Consider the following 15,334-nt stretch of genomic DNA (forward strand, 5'->3'; position numbering starts at 1 on the left):
GGGCCCCCTGACGCGACCGTTCAGGGGCCACTGGCGGTTCCCATCAGAACGTGACACAGTCCACACCGAGCTTGTGTAAAACAGAGACGGCAGCCACCCAATAAAGAGCGAGCATCAGCGCTTGGGTGTGATTTATAAGCCAGATGTGCATTTCCCTTTGGGCGCTGGGCTGGGCGGAAAACCACACAGCATTCACACGCTTCACCCAGGGAAAACTGAACGCAAACAAAAGCACTTCCTGGGTGTCCTCCCTGGCAAGAACTGAAGACTTGAGGAAATCGCAAAGCCCTCCTTCGGACCCAGGACAAACCCAGGCGCACCATCGGCCTTCCTTCAAAGTGGACGCTTCGTGTCCCTGCACTTTGGGTTTCCATCCTGGCCCCATGACCGGGCATGTTAAATACATTCAGCACTTTCTAGATGTGAAATCTAGTTACTTCTAGTTCTCATTGGCATTTTTTTTTTCCCCTAAGGGAAATCAGGAAATAGCCACTCTTTAGAGACAGGTTTTTCACAAGACTGTTAAGTCCTATGACATGGCCTCCAGCCTAGAGTCTGATTATTGTAACACGACAGCTCTGAAGAGGGACAGAATGCTGCTTCACGAGCCATTTTTGCAACTTTTATGGGCACATTTCTGACACCAAAAAAAAAAAAAAAAAAAAAATGCTCAGTGAGTTGCCCTTTAGTTGTGCCTCACCTTATCATTATTCCTGACACTTAGCCACGTTATCTGTCATTTTTTCTTGGATTTACTATTCTGAGTGATATCACACTGACTAAACAGGCACATGACAGATGCCACATCAACAAAGTTACAAAACAGATATAATATGGAAATATGCTCACATCCCATAATATGTCCCATACACAGGTCTTTGTTGATGTGATTGGGACGGATTATTTTCAAAAAATGGCTCCGCCTGATAAATACAGCAATTTTCTACTATCAGTTATTGGGGAAAAGGCCATAAACCAGAAGTTCTCCACCGCATAAAGGAAACCAGGGTTGACTTCTAGAGAGACCTGTCTTTGGGTTTTGAAATTTTAATGTGCATCTTGATCCTTTTTAGAAGTTTATTTCAATGTGTTCATTTTACAGCCAAATCATTAAAAAAAAAAAAAATTATAGCAAAGTATGTACAAGGCCCTGGAGCTATAAAAACTTGTTAATGAACGGTCTGTTCCAGAAGCTCACAATCCAGGTAGGGGGCAAACACTAGTATCTTCTTTAAGCAGAGTATCTATGAACGCAAGGACTTTACAGGCATTTGTAATGTTACAAGAAGTACTCACACATAGAAAGGAGTGGAGACTGGGATTCTCGGTAAAAGAAAGGCGAGATCTGACCACATATTGACAGTGCAGACGCGTTCTAGAGGAGCAGAGCTACGTGGGATGCCACGGTGCCCCCAGGGCCAGAATCGGTGCTGCCCACCTGCTTGCCCATCAGTTCTCCGCTCCTGGGAGACAGAGCCGAAGGCTCTTATGTCTGCAAAGCTCACCTGGGTGCCTGCGGCACACGGCGCAGGGCTCTGAATGCGCGAGGCAATGATCACTGTCTGGAATGGACGAGCAAGAATCGGCAAGTGATTTCAAGAGGAAAAGAATTAAAAATGAAAGGAAAGAGGGGACAAAAGAGAAGAGGGAAAGGAAAAAGCAATGGTAATTCAAGAAACTACTGGGATGGTTAACTGAGAGGCATATTTAAATATAGCTCACAGGTCAACAAGTTGGACATGGCTTCATGGGTGATAGAGAGGCTTTGAAAAGTCCTCAGGCAAGTACTTGACACATCAAAGCAGGCATCTTAGGAATGTGAATGGGCCACTGGTGGGCAGGAAAGAGTAGAGAATGGGGGCAGGAATGTTAGCTTTTTAAAAGTACCACCAGGCACTTTACATAGTGGTTGCATGAATGCTGGTTGTCAAAATGCAGGAGGAACAATGGTGGGGGTGTCCTAGGGGCCTGATACCTAGCTGGAAGGCAACCAGCTGAAGATAACAAAATCATTCTGACACAGAATTAAGCAGAAAACAATGGAGAGTGGCACACAGGCCTCAAGGGGTAAGGCCTGGTCTTGGAGAAAGATGATAGGTTCAGGTGAACTATGGAGAATGTCCTCTATGAAGAATGACCCCAGAGACATGGCGGAGCATGGCTACGACCCGGAAGTGCACGTAGAGCTGTTTTAATACAACAGCTTCATCACAGAGAGGAACCTGATGAGGAGACCTGCCAGGACTGGAGTTCCAGGCTCTTGAGTGCCCCTCCCAGGCTCTACGGATCAAAGCTCACAGCTGCCAGAGCTGAGCACACGTGTTGTACTCAAGGGGGTGACAACAAGTAGGTCGAATGAGTCAAGAAGAGAGGGCCACGGGCTGACCTTTCTGTTAGAGTGGAAATGTGAGCCACATGTGGGGAGAGAGGACATGAAAAGAAATCAGAAGAAAATCACCTCCCATGCATTAATCTCACCTCCCATGAGCTCCCAAGAGCTCACCTCCCATGCATTAATCTCTCTTTTCAGTTAGACAAACAGGAAGGGTGTGGCCAACAGGGACCAGGGTGAAGAGACATACTTCAGGTTTTGGCTCCTATGCTGGGCAACAGGAAGGGCTACACTACTTCCTGAAATGTCCTCCAATAATAGAAGGAGGGATGCAGATATGGAAAAGCAAGCTAACAACATATAGTTCCATCAAAATTGTTCCCTTTCCTTTATTTCAATTTCCAAAGAGCTGCCCCCTTGAAACCAGTACATTTTTATGGTTAACATTAGATAAAAGTTGGATAATCTGCACATTCTCTTCTTTTTTGATTTTCCTGGGCATCCCTCCAGGTCTGGCTCTCCCAACTTTGCATGTCACCTGACTTCTATCTGACACAACACCATGAACTCCTGGGGAGAAAGCTAATGCCTCAACCCGTCTCTAACTGAGAATGCGCCTGTCTCAGACACCTCTCCTCCCCGCTTTGCCGTAAGATCAGAGGCTGGTGCCCTCTCCTCTGTGCCAAGATCAGTACCCCTTCCTCTGCTCATGCCAACTCTTCCCTCCTCTTTGGTCCCTTCTCTAAATCACCTCTTTTCTCCTCTAATATCTCCCGTGTTATCAGGCCCCTTCCCTTTGTCTGCAAGTACATGCAAAGTCCCTCATTTTGAAAAATCTTTTAAGGGGCACCTGGGTGGTTCAATAGGTTGAGCATCTGAGTCTTAATTTTGGCTCAGGTCATGGTGGGATCGAGCCCCACACTGGGATCCACACTGAGTGTGGAGCCTACTTGGGTTTTTCCGTATCTCTCCCTCTGCCCCTCTCCCCTGCTTGCTCTCTCTCTCTTAAATTAAAAATAACAATAACATTTACAAAAATATTTTTAAAAATTGTTATTATATTCTTTTATTACGACAGTGTCGAACACTCTGACAAAACGCATAGTAAACTCCCACATATAATTTGTCAGAAAAGGCAGTAGGCTTAGTTTCACATGTAAGTTTCAACAACCCCTTAAGGAACATGGAATCTCAACTTTATTGAACTTACTTCAGAGATTAGACAAAGAGGTAAAGCTTCCTAACATAGTTCCGAGGTGATTAGGATCCTGATAATCTTGCTAGTAAGGCTTCACAAAGACATGATGAGAAAGGAAAATCATGGGCCACCCTCATTTAAAAGTATGGCTGAAAACACTGCTAAGGATAGACATGTATTAGCAAATCACACACACGTGTATGCACGTGTGTGTGTGTGTGCGCGCACACCCACACCCACACACACCCACACACACCCACACACACACTGCTTCACATGGGACGGGGTCTACTCCAGAAACCCAAGGATGGATCGACAAGTTTAATGTCAGAAGTTCTATCAGTAGAATTTGCCACCACAGTAACAGAATTCAATACCAGCATCAAGAAATGATCAGTGCTGCTTTCTAAAGATCAGAAAAGGAACAGTTACAGACACAGAAGTCTAAAAGAGCACAGTGTCAAGTAAGGCAGGTGAGGGCAGAGTCTGAACACGGGGCAAGTGGAGGCCAACGAGCTCAGCAGATGCCAAAGAAAGATGAGGGCAAGGGAAGCGAGCAGCGAACAGCACACAGCACGTGCTAGGTTGAGAGATAGCGTTGTTAACAACATCAACTTTAATATACGCTCACTTCTCCCAAATAATGGGTTCACCTTTTCCCTCCTATTTCTCTCTCCTGATTTTGCTGAAAAGAACACATAGGAACATCAGGATGAAAGGGAACTTAAATATAGCAGCCAACAGGACTGCTGTTTGGAAGTTAAAAACACAAAACCTGTAACTTCAAATTTAATACTTTGTAGATAATTTTTAATATTTGATGGTTATCATTCAAGCTAATCCTTTGATTACACAAATGTGGCTATTAAGAAATGGCCCATCAATGACCTTCTACTGCAAAATTAGCTGCAGTGACACATATTTGCCTTCTCTTACCATTGCATAAGCACCCATATGATTGTTTTATAAATATTCTAATAAAACATATGCTGATTTGATTTTAAAAAGAACCCAATATTACAATCTCAAGAACTAACTTTCATGGACATATGTCAGCATTAATCAATTTGGCCCAAATGATGACATATATAAACTAGAGACTAGCTTACAAATTCAAGCTAGTCACCAACCCCCACCCCCCACAACCAACCCTAGAAAATAGAAAACTTTGGAAACAAAATAAAAGTTACTATTAACACTGTAGAAGATATTGAAGGAAATCATGCTCATAAGCCAAGAAAACCTTTTAGAGCCTGATAAGTAAGAATCACAGGAGATTTTGGTGTTCAAGACTAGTCCTGGTCTGAAATCTGAAAACCAAACTGATGTCTCCTCCAGGGGCTAAAGCCTGCAGCACTCACTTTCCAGGGACCATGCTGACTAGCAGGCAAACACGGAGCAGTGAAACCTCCCAGGTCAAATAAAAGTGGCTCTGGGTGGCCTGTTCCATTCATCACTCTAAACTTCAGTCGATTAAGAAGCCCGGTAAGCAGGAATGAGAATCTTTTGGGGGGAACTTGAAACCCACATTGGAAAAACCCTAACATGTAGCTTCCTATGCAACATTTTTGTAAAGTAACAAGAAGGAAAAAATCAACATCCTCTTCACTTTGAAAATGAATTGATTCCCACTGTTATATACTCTTAAATAAAAACTGCCACCCACTCAGTTTAATAAATAATACATTTATTGTTTCTGCTATTGTTATGAATAACCATGATCCACATGTCAGTTAAGATCTACAGAAAAAAACATTCCCATGGTCACCAGTTAGGTTTTATGATCCAAGGGTCTTGGTGTAACAAAGGGAGGAGAAAATGTCAATAACCATGCACTGATCTGCTTTACTGGTGCAAAGAACGGGGGTGCGTGGGCGGCTCAGTCGGTTATTAAGCGTCTGACTCGACTTCACCTCAGGCCATGATCCCAGAGTTCGTGCACTGCCAGCACAGAGCCTGCTTGGCATTCTCTGTCTCTCACTCTCTCTCTGTCCCTCCTCCACTTGCTCACATGTGCACATGCTCTCTCTCTCTCAAAAATAAATAAACTAACATTGAGAAAAAAAGAATTACTTTATCGGAGCAAAGAACATTCTGGAATGACAAGGCAGGGATGATGCGAACAGAGTAGAATGGCAGGATTTCTCAGCAGTGTAAGCCACTCAGCTCTGGTGTGGGGGGACAGGACACTGTCCTGAAAACGCAAGGGCTGGGTCCTCCCCTCCCCCAGAAGGGCACTCCTGCCAGCGGGGCACCAGGAAAAGAAGGGCAGATGGTCCTATTGGCTGAGCATTCCGGAAGTTCTCCTTGCCGGACCTTCCCCACGTTGTGAAAGAAACCATCCTGCATCAGAGATGCCTATCACTCTTTAAAGGTGGCACGCATCCCCCTTCCAGGGACGTCGTCTGCAGCTTCCGCCATTACACGCACCATTCTCAGCAACGCAATCTGAGCTGAAATATGATTGGAAAACAGAGGAGGAGAATTTTTAAGAAGCCCTGAGAACGGCAAGGCAGGTCAGTGCTCTGGACCGCTGCCACGGTTCTTCTTTTTCCTTTTCCTGCTTTCCCCAGGCATGTGCTTCCAACAACAGCCCGTCAGAGCAAGGTGAGCCTGCTTGACTCAGCAGCTCTCAGCACCTGGTGCTGGTTTTCAGCTACATGAGTCCTGCCTGAAATTCTTTAAGGGATCACAACAGATTTCAGTTCCAAAGCCTCATGTGTTTGTCGAATGGCAGGCTAAGGCAAAACACTTCACCAGGAAGAAAAGACCCAAATTCACAAATTCACAAACATTTATGCTTGTGGGGAAAAAATTACTATAACACACACACACACACACACACACACACATATATATATACACGTGAGGTCAGGTGCTATATACACGTGTATATATGTGTATACACACACACACACACATCTGTATATATCTCAGAACAACCAATGTCTCTTAGTAATGCTTTTTTGTTGTTGTTGTTACTATATATTATCAGTATTTACTTAATTTCTGGAATTATATTAGATACTTTTTCACACATTAACAACTTCTTATTATATTTCATGTTTACAATCCTGTGAAGCCAGAGCTATACTCTTTCTTACAGAAATAAAACATGTAAAAATTACAAACTCTTGAGTGTTTGAAAAGTCAAACTTGCCAAATGTAACATAAGTGGTAAGCAGCTAAGCTAAACCTAGGATGGGACTAAGGCCGTATTTCCATAAGGTCTGAATTAAAAATCAATTTTCCCAGGAATGTCTAAAGTGCATTAATCCTTAGCACCTAGTAATATATCAGCATGGATTAAATTATCAGAAACAGTAGTTGACGCCCACCAAAAGAGAGCAAAATTCGACAGAAAAGAAGAGATGGTAATTTTCATTTGAGGACAGGAATGTTCCAACCCAAGCTGCCCATTGGGCAGGGCACAGCTGGAAGAAGGAAGGTCCCAGAGAAAAGCAGAAAGAAACCAGGGTCCACCGCAGACAATAAGGCTACCGAAGGGAGAAGATCCCAACAGTAGACATTTATCTCCATCATTTCTTCCCAAGACAGGTCCTGGTTACAGCAGCTAATGTGGAAATGGGCCAATACTCTCTGCCTTTGGCTTTCTAGAAAAATTGAAAAGTATCAGGCCAATTTTGTTTCTCCAAATGTATAGACCTCAATTATTCTCACTAGAACTTCTATCTAGGACTCTGTAGAATCAACATGGTGTTGGCTATCGTGCAGTCCACCCCCCCACTTCCTTTAGTGGATAAAACTAAGGGCAAAGAGGTTGTATGACTGCACAAAGTTATACGCCAATGAAGGCAAAGTGAAAATCTGAAGCCCTGTGATTTCTTTGCCCATCTATTTTCTTCTCCATCACAGCACTAGAATATCCATCCAAGTGGGAATAATGGTAACATTTTAAGGGACTAAAATATCTATATCTAGATTTAGATCTCAATATATTCACCCATATATTAGGATGTGTATATATAAATACATGTGTTTATTCACACACACACACACACACACAGATACATAAATATGTATATTAAGAATATATTTACATGTATATTTATACCTAGATACAGACATACACAGTTCCACATATTTATATCCAGATATAGCCATCAATATGTTCATTCATATATATACATATATGTATACATACATATTTGCATAAAAGTATGCAAGAGATATAAATATATATATATAGTGTATATAACATATACACTATATATATATAATGTACATAACATATACACTATATATATATAATGTACATAACATATACACTATATGTATATAATGTACATAACATATACACTTAAAGATTATCTTAGAGGGAAAAATATCTCAAAAGCTTGCTATAGGAAATTATCAAAACGTTCAACTGATGTGACTTTTTAAAAATAAAACAAAAGTATTCAATAATAACCAATTAGGAAAAGTAAAATGCTTTTAGACCAGTGTTTAGACCAGCAGAAAGTGTCCAATACACCAAGAAGACATAAGGCTTCTATCATTTACATTTTTATTGATAAACGTGATACATAAAACGCAGTCTTTTAAATACAAAGAGGGGTTTTTCCCATCATTTCTGTGTTTAGTTGTGTATCTGCTCAACAGAGGTCAGGTGCTACATCAAGTCTCTTCATATGTTTCCTTCCCAATGACATTTTAAACACCTAATCTTTTTTTCCCCACACGTTCACCATTGGAAAAATCCACTAACTGCAAGTTTTGCAAAATGTCTGTGCTCTGGAATTGGGTTCTTCTGAAGTTCAGTGCTTCATCTTGGACAGCCTGCCTGGTAGGTGTCTTAAGAATCCAAAAAGCTGGGGCGCCTGGGTGGCTCGGTCGGTTAAGCGTCCGACTTCGGCTCAGGTCATGATCTCATGGCCCGTGAGTTCGAGCCCCGTGTCGGGCTCTGTGCTGACAGCTCGGAGCCTGGAGCCTGGAGCCTGTTTCGGATTCTGCGTCTCCCTCTCTCTCTGCCCCTCCCCTGTTCATGCTCTGCCTCTCTCTGTCTCAAAAATAAATAAACGTTTAAAAAAATTTTTTTTAAATAAATAAAAAAAAAGAATCCAAAAAGCTGTGATAGCGCGCTTTTTACTTGAAGCATTCGCTGATGTGGGTCTTCTTAACTGAAACATAATTTGAAGCCACAAGTGGCATTTAAGCTATGTTTTACAGCCTGGAATCCACTGCATAATATATATGCACGATTTAAACAAGCATTAAATAATAGTCACAAATCTGTTAAATTACAGGAAGAAACACACATACTATTCCAGAAAAGGCAAGAGCAAACAGCCTGCCTCGGGAAGGTGGCTTTTAGATAAAGACTGGCAGCTGGCAGGCTGGGAGCATGCTCAGCACCTCAAAGAGATTCCTGTGGGACTTTCGGACATATTGTTTCTCAAAGTTAGATTACTGCAGAGTAATATACAACTAACAAAGTTTTCGTTTGTTTGCTTCATTAAATGTTTATTTATTTTTGAGACAGAGCACAAGCAGGGGAGGGACAGAGAGAGAGGGAGACACAGAATCCAAAGCAAGCTCCAGGCTCTGAGCTCTCAGCACAGAGCTCGACGTGGGGCTCGAACTCATGAACTGTGAGATCATGACCTGAGCCGAAGTCACTTGCTTATTAACCAGCTGAGCCACCCGGGCGCCCCTAACAAAGTTTCTTTTATGTTTTTCCTGGATAGGTATCTTAAGAGAAATCTTTCAAGACACAATTTCAATAGAATCAACTACCATCTCATAACCAATTGAAATGTACTCGCTTTCGGAATCAAGGGTGGGATTTGTCATTTCCACTGTTTCCCCAGGTTTTCATTTGTTTGTGTGGTTGCCTGGCTGTCTTAGGATCTTATTCAATCTCAGGATCTAAATGCCAGGGTTACGTGGGGCCCATGAAATTCTCAGTCATCTGAGGGTTACCTGAGACACACCTAGCAAGGTGTAAAGAGAAGGTTCTGGAATGGTGTCAGCAAACTGGTTTCCAAATCCGCCTGGCAGGCTGGCATTGCCTTCCCTTTTGTTTATAACTTTTAAGATCGTGGAAACCTAATTATTCCTGGGGGCTGCGGGTAAGAACCAAACCAATAAGAGACAGGTTTTTATTGCTGGATAACTCACACAAGAAGCACTTTCTATTCATCCATCCATCAAGACAGACTTTTTTTCTAATTTAAAAGTTTATGCAAATGCATACGTAAACCAGGCAAGACCTTCAAACCCCCAGACTGTGACCAGCTTTGTCCTCCAGGCTGTGAAGTGTGTTTTGGGGCTGCCCTGCCCCTAAACTCAGTGTGGCTTTTCCTACAGGAAACTTTCCTGGTGCAGAAGGGTCTTTATTTTGCTTTGTGACCTGCAGCATATGACTACGGGCTATAAAATCTAATTGCAAAATCTTAATGTTGTGCCAGAGGACATTAAAAAGTAATTTCCTTCAGATTTATAACTTGAGAATTACAAATGATGTTAATGTGACTAAAAATATAACAAAATGAACTCTTTCTATTCAACGAGAGCTTAGATGACTCCAGAAGTGGCCACATGCTTGCTGTGTAAGTAGTGATGACCAGAAGTCCGAAGGGTACAAAAAAAGCCATTTGTGCAAGCAAGTCTCCTTGCTTGAAGACATTCTAGTAAGTCCCCAGGGGGTCTCTTTGCCAAAGTACTGATTCTAACTACAGGTACTACAGGTAGAACGCATTCCAAGACTGACCCAGATTTTACCAGGAACTTTAGGGTGAAGCATTAAGGACATATGCATCTAGACTATTGGGGCAACACAACTATTGATTTACGTAGTCAACGAATATTTCTTGCGTGCCTACTACATGGAAGAACCCACTTAGTACTGGCTCGGATACAAAGTTATGTAAGACAGACCTCTGCCTTCAAGACACTGATAATTTTGCTAAAAAGGGGAGACATACGCACAAGAGAGCTAAACGGAAGAAAAGAAACACTAGCTGGTCCCAAATAAAGTGTGATGAGTGTTCTAAGGCAGTGCTATCCAATGAAAATAAGAATGTGACCTACACATACGATGTTGAATTTTCCAGTCGCTACATTCAAAACTGCTAAGAAGTAGGTAAAATTAATTTTCGACAATATAGCTTATTTAACCCAGGATATCATTCCAATGTTATCAAAATAAAATTTATTGAAATATTTTGACTTCATGTGTACATTCTCAAACCTTGAAAACCAGTGCGAATTATAACTGATGCCCTTTTCCGCTTGGACTAGCCACAATTCAAGCGCTCAACAGCCGGACATGGCCCGTGGCTTCGCTGCTGGACAGTGTGTATCTAATTTATTAAGAACGGGGTTTCCTTGGTCATACAGAGGCGTTGTTCTATTACTATTGAAAGACGAACTGATCCTGGGTTTCCTCAGAACCTACTGCCATTAACACTGTAACTGAATCAGGACTGAGCCTAATCGCTAATGAAAGTGACACAGTCCTTGGAATTAAGCTCATTTGGATTTGAACCCAGATGCAAAGCTTTTCCTGGTGGGGGCTGTGAGGCTACCACCAACTGCCTCACCTGTCTGAACAAACCATGAAACGGAAGGGGAACACTAAAACGAGAGTTTGTGCCGAAAAGAATGCATCGGCCAATTCCCATGAGGCATTTGGCAAAGCCTGAAGTCACGGGAGGGTCTCCAGAACCCTAGGTCCCCACCCTCACCACGATGGCGACATAGGGTGGTTTACACCTGCCTCACAAGACCACCGTGAAGAAGGCCCTACTCCATCTTTGACAACATCCTGCTACGAGGCAGAGTATCTGTCGTTCATTTTAGCTTCCTCTAGAATGACATTCAATTTCATGTAAATCACAGTCTACCTGCGAAGGGTGTAAGGGTCCTGCAACATTTAGGAAGGCTGTTCATCACTGTTCAGAACCAACTGAGCAGGTAACAAGCGAGAGATTATTCAGTAACCAGTTGACTCAGCAGGTCCGGAGTGTTCAAACCCTGCCTATTCCAAAGAAAAGCCTGACCCTCGACTGACTCCTGGAGATAATCTCGAAGACCTTGGAACATCGTGCCTGATAAGATAAGAGTGCCTCTGTATATCTGGGGGCCTTGGGCCATGCCAGATAGTCCCTGCTAGCAATGTGTTCGATGGCAGGGACCTTTGACCGGGCTCTTGTGTGTGATACACCCGCACAATGATTTTCTCGGTCGGCAAGTTGCCATGGTCACAGCAAACTGCCATCGCCTGGCCGTCGGCCCCTCTCAAACTTACCTGCTCGTCACTTCTCTTCTGCTTCTCCCCCAACATAGACGCCTCAACTTTTCCTCAACCGGCTCCTCACCGAACTCGTTCTCACACCCCCACTTTGCTAACATGAGTCCATCCTTTCAAAATGATCCATCCTGCCCTCTAACAACTGTAAACAGGCTGGGAGCCACGAAAGAGAAGGGAGCAAGTTCCTTAGTATCTGTGCTCTACTATGTGTTACCATAGGCCTCAAATGAATCCGCACTGGTTATAACGTTGAACGTTCCAAGGCACAACGCGGTCCCAGAATCTACCTGCACCCTCCCTTAACTACCCGAGTGCTCTCCATCCCTCTGGCCCACCCATACTACCTGGATAATACCGACTGCTTGCCGATTGTGTTTATGTAGCAGTCACGAACCGTATTCTACTATTCTTGTAATTCTTTTACATGTGAAGGAGTTTATATCCAAATATGGCTGTAAATTTATTAAAGAAAGAGAACTTTCAGATTTATGGAGTATAATTTTCAGTGTCTAGGCGCTAGAGCAGGGATTGACGAATGATGATCCATGGGCAAAATCAGGCCCATGGCCTTTGTCCATAAATAAATTCTTATGGAGCACGGCATTGCCTGGGCATTTACCTATATTCTAGAGCTGTGTTTGTACAACACTGGCAGACTTGAGTCCAGATTGTCTGACTCCCAAGGTCTAAAATATCACTATCTTGCCCTGACCTCTGCTCTAGGGCATAGGGTAAGGGCTCAATAAACATGTATTACAGATAATTAAACACACTAAGCATAATTCTTTAGTAATAGAAAAAAATAATAACACACAGTCTCAAAGTGAGAAAGGACCTCAGGTCACACCTACTCAAATGCCTCATTTCAAAAATGTGGAATCTGGAGTCCAGGAAAGCAAAGGGACCTACTGAAATTCACTCAGCCAGACATCACTGCAAATTTATCTAGAAAGACTCCCTGGTCACTCACCCTATATGATTGACCCTGTATCACATGGCATCACCAAGCGTCAGCATTTCCGGGATGTTCTATTCCATTAGTGTTATATGGCTTTTAATACCTTTCAACTAAAACGAAAAAGGCATACAGAAAACCATTACCCAACTCGTAGGCAAAAGCTGAGTGTTCCACGTAGAGCCACACAGAATCATTTGGAACCCCAGTTAATTAGTATCCATCCATTTCCTCCAAGAGAAAAAGCAAACCTGGAAATCCAGCAGGACCTATTACCTATTAGCCGGTGCTAGCTCCGATTCTATGAAACGTACAGCCCTCGCTCGCAGGCTCCTTTAGGTACCAATAGCCCCAAGTCACTCAAGATGATAGACCGGGGAAAAAAAGCAGGTTATAAACATGAAACCGAAACCGACATTTAGGGCCTAAAGTTTCTGTTTCCAGCCGAAATGGATTTCTTCTGCCTTGGCCCAACCTCTGCAGGAGACCTCTGGCCTCCACAGCGACCTCGACAAAGACAGGCTCACAGGGGTAGACGGTCAAGAGAGACAGAAAAATAAAGGCTGGTTTTCCTTTTGTTTCACCCATCGGGGTGCACTTTGAAAACCTGTGGTGGTTGTCATTTCCAGGTACTAACCTGGTCCCGATGCGACCGGGTGGTCAAACAGCGGCTCTGTTTCTCAGCCTTCAGCAAAGCCGCCACGAGGACTAGCTGAGAGCGGCCTCTGTGAATTCCCTGAAGTGAATTCAACGTCACTGCCCCGTTTCTAATCCTGTTTTCAATTTTTCTTGACAAGTTTATACACTCACTTCCTGAGGTATCCTACACAACTTCAGAGATTCTTCCTGCCCTGAGCCCAGTTTCCACGGCCAACGGTGATCACTTGCTTGACGCCATTATGTTTCTTCGCTGGACCATCTGCCACCAGGCTCATGATGGCCCTCCTTGTGCAGACGCTTATCGACTCTGTGCCTGGCCCTGTTCTCAGAACTAAAGACACGCAGGAAAATAAACGGAGAAGCTTCTCGCCCTCATTAGATGTATATTCTAGTGAGGAGGACCAGATCCATAAAGAAGAAATAAAAGTAGTAAGTTATTGCCGTGAGGTAAATAAAACAGGTGGATGTTTGAAGTATCGCTTGGGGTGACATTCTAGCGTTTCCAGAGACGCCCACTCCGCTGAGGTGACGCTGAAGAGGAGACTTGAATGACAGCACAAAGCCACACAGATGTGGGAGAAGTGCACTGCAGGACAGAGCCCTGTCTGGAAGAGGCCTGATGGCGGGCGGCAGGGGGGGGGTGGGGGGAGTGAAGCAGAGTCATTGAGCAGCAGAAACAAGGCAGGTGTGTAGGGAGAGACAAGGTGAGGGGAGAGCTGAGAGGGAGGTAGGGAAAGTTCAGGTAGAGAGTCTGGCAGGTGAAGGTGAAAAAGTTTCGATTCTGTTCTATGGGAGAAATTGGAAAACTCTTGCTGTAAAGGGCCACATAGTATTTTAGGCTCTGCAGGCCATACGGTGTCTGTCACAGCTACTCCACTCTGGTGCTGTTGTTCCAGACAAATATAAACTCATGGGTGTGGCTGGTTCCAACAAGACGATATTCACATTACGTGGACACGGGCCAGATGTGGCTGTGGGCTGCCACTGTCACCAGCCTCTCTTCCGTGGCACTAAGAAGCCAAGGTGTGTGGGGGGAAGGGGGAGGACATGAGCTACTTTGCGTGTTTAAAAGCTCCTCTGGCTATTCTGTGGAGGAAGTGAATATGCCTCCGCAGCCTGAAGACACTGAGGGGCAAATGTAGTGTCTGCAACAAATTGGGGCTCATGGAAATGTGAGGAGTTAAGGAGGACACCCATTTTTTCCACTAGAGTCACTCAATCGATGGGGCCGTTTCTGAGATAGGAGACACGGGAGGAAGAATAGGCTTGGGGTCTGGAGAACAATCCAGCAGTCCTTTGATGAACGCCTCAGTGGAGATCCCCAACGGAAGTCCCAGTGGAGATGGGAATAGGTGGTGGCAGAGAAGCTCTGAGGTCAAACTCAAGATACAAATTTGACAGACATCAACACATTGATCACATTTACTACACGTCTAATTGGGATATCAAAGGAAGCAGGTTAGAACAAGAAGAGAATGGTCCCCACAAGGAAAATCAGCAAAGAAGACTTGTAGGATGTCGCACAAAGGAACAAACAGATGCACGCAACAAGCAATGAAAAATTCCATTTTCTGCGTCCCGAGGGCCATGCTATCCCTCTCCAATCATCTACAGCCCCTACAGTTCACCGCAGAATTTCACAGCTAACAGTCACGATGGTACCGGTCTGACAGCAAATTTGCCTATTTAGTCCCATCCCTGAGCCCAACGAGCCATTCATCTGCGTCTGTGCTTTGAAGTGTCCCCCCACTGGATACTGTTTCTAGTCCCATAAATATAAATTCCAGCCCGCCCCTCTACCTCCATTCTTTCTCTGGAAGAGACAGCCTTATAGCCCTCATTACGTCCCAGCCTCACTGAAGGTACCCTTCCTCTCCGTGGGCTCCCAGGAAAGACGGGGGCTCTGTTGGTGGG

General features: G+C 43.9%; 1 protein-coding gene across 10 annotated transcripts in view; it reads right to left on the reverse strand.

Moving 5' to 3' along the window:
- The window catches only part of SEMA5A (semaphorin 5A), a 478,983-nt gene that overhangs the window by 264,672 nt on the left and 198,977 nt on the right, over positions 1-15,334 (reverse strand). The window lies entirely within an intron of this gene.

The sequence above is a fragment of the Neofelis nebulosa genome, chromosome 1 (assembly GCF_028018385.1).
Source record: "Neofelis nebulosa isolate mNeoNeb1 chromosome 1, mNeoNeb1.pri, whole genome shotgun sequence".
NCBI lineage: Eukaryota > Metazoa > Chordata > Mammalia > Carnivora > Felidae > Neofelis > Neofelis nebulosa.